Source organism: Oncorhynchus mykiss, chromosome 16 (assembly GCF_057628025.1).
Source record: "Oncorhynchus mykiss isolate SJ-2025 chromosome 16, ASM5762802v1, whole genome shotgun sequence".
Taxonomy (NCBI): Eukaryota; Metazoa; Chordata; class Actinopteri; order Salmoniformes; family Salmonidae; genus Oncorhynchus; species Oncorhynchus mykiss.
Window position 1 is genome coordinate 8794947 of NC_143037.1, and position 2554 is coordinate 8797500.

The following is a 2554-nucleotide window of genomic DNA, read 5'->3' on the forward strand; positions in this document are numbered from 1 at the left end:
GATGCGCGAGACTCTTGGCTGCAGTAATAAAGCCATGGCCATCTGCGCCTGTTCAACATCGCCTAGATTTACAGTTCTATTTCCTCTAGACAAAATCACTTTTTTGGGGGGGGATGTTCTCATACGCTTACACTGATGGTTTGATTCCAGCTTGAACAGTCTCTAAGATTATTTGGTTGTGATCTTTGCAAAATAACTATTTTGGATGCATTAGTTGTTAGCTAGAATGCTAACGCTCATTGACATAGGCTGTAGCAAAAGCTAGCCAAAGAGCCATTTTACAGGTTGGTGTTGAACTGTCTCTTAAGTATAATGCAGTTGATTTGCGATGATGACACAAACATTATATTAAGCAGGACATTCATACGATTCCAATTATTATCCCAGAGTAGTGTGAAATGTACTCATACGCAACATGTAAATAGATAGATGTTTTTTTTGCCTTCACTCTAAGAGGTTGATGTTCTGCCACCAACCTTGCGCGCATCACCCTGACGCGGCAGTGTGAAACGGAAACGGGTCTGTTGGGGTCTTTAAAACAGGGTTGTGTTTCTGTCTCTGTTACTCCCACCTCTCTCTCTCTCTCTCTCAATCCCCCTTCCTGTCCTGTTCCAAGAACCGCTAGTGGAGAGAATGTGTAGTTTACAAACGTCGCAGATGTCTCAATTGTCTCTCCCTCTTCCTCCTTTCCTAACGCTATTACAAACGGGGGGGGGCACAGCAGATTTGAGATCGGAATTTTAACACAGACGGTTTTACATTTGAACACTTTCTTAGAAATGAAATGTGTTAAACTAACACTTTTCAAAGTGCTGATACTGTACTAACACCCTGAGAGTGTGGGTCCCTAACTCCGACTTAAATTAACACTTTATATGAATTGATGCTGTTACACTTTCTCGGTGTTAGAGAATGAACAACTATGGCATTACAGTAACTTGTTTTGGGTTGTTGTTTTAACACTGTATGGTGTGAAGCATTATTTTCTATATTGATTTCCCAGTAAATGTTTGAGTTACCAGTAACACCTATGACTGTGTTTGCTAGTCACACAGCATTGTTGTTGCTTTCAGTCATGTAGCCTTGACCAAGTGACCAAGTGAGTACATGACATATATCATAAAGCCATACTAAATTTCAAACCCACTGGTGTTAACCCCACTAGAATCAACACTCAGATATAACACATACACTATTACGTAAGAAAGTCATGCATTGAAATACATTACGTTGTAGCTGTGTTGCCTGAGGGCCAATTGAGTAGCAGTGAATCACACTATTGATCATCATCCCCTGAATTACCCCCCAGGAGTGCAGCAGAGCAGACAATATTTAATGTCACGTTTGATTTATTATTATTATTTGTTTTACCTTTATTTAACTAGGCAAGTCAGTTAAGAACAAATTCTTATTTTCAATGACGGCCTAGGAACAGTGGGTTAACTGCCCGTTCAGGGGCAGAACAACAGATTTGTACCTTGTCAGCTCGGGGGTTTGATCTTGCAACCTTCCAGTTACTAGACCAACGCTCTAACTACTAGGCTACCCTGCCCTGTATGTATTACACACATATATCACCACCAGGGGGCAATCCAACCTTTCAGTTCCACCAACCACCACCAAAACAACTTGATGTGGTTCTCTCTCAGGCTCTGAGCAGTAATTAGTAATTACTCAGATCACTTTGCCCAATGAAAGTCTTAGCCTTGTGGGAGGGGGGGGGGGGGGGGGTGTAATGGCGGACAGGATTGTATTGATGGAGAAGAGCCAGCCACAGCTAAACTAATCTTGCTTTGTGACATAGGAGGATGTAAATCGCTCCGCTGATCTAAGGTCAGCTGTTTGGTGTTCTCCCCAGTGCTGGAGAGGATGAGCTGGTCCTAGATCTGTGCATACGGGCCTTCTCCTACTCCCTAGGTCAGGGTGAAGACAGGACATTATACACAGTGTTAGAATAGAGATCTGAGGATCTGATCTGAGGGGGTCGGGGGGGTGGTATGAATCAAGCCTTTCTGCTCTCGTCTCGTTTCGTCTCTCTCTTCTCTGGAGGGAGGGAGGGGGGGGGGGGGTGGTATGAATCAAGCCTTTCTGCTCTCGTCTCGTTTCGTCTCTCTCTTCTCTTCTCTGGAGGGAGGGGGGGGGGGGTGGTATGAATCAAGCCTTTCTGCTCTCGTCTCGTTTCGTCTCTCTCTTCTCTTCTCTGGAGGGAGGGGGGGGGGGGGGGTGGTATGAATCAAGCCTTTCTGCTCTCGTCTCGTTTCGTCTCTCTCTTCTCTTCTCTGGAGGGGGGGGGGGGGTGGTATGAATCAAGCCTTTCTGCTCTCGTCTCGTTTCGTCTCTCTCTTCTCTTCTCTGGAGGGAGGGGGGGTGGTATGAATCAAGCCTTTCTGCTCTCGTCTCGTTTCGTCTCTCTCTTCTCTTCTCTGGAGGGAGGGGGGGTGGTATGAATCAAGCCTTTCTGCTCTCGTCTCGTTTCGTCTCTCTCTTCTCTTCTCTGGAGGGAGGGGGGGGGGGGGGCTGGTATGAATCAAGCCTTTCTGCTCTCGTCTCGTTT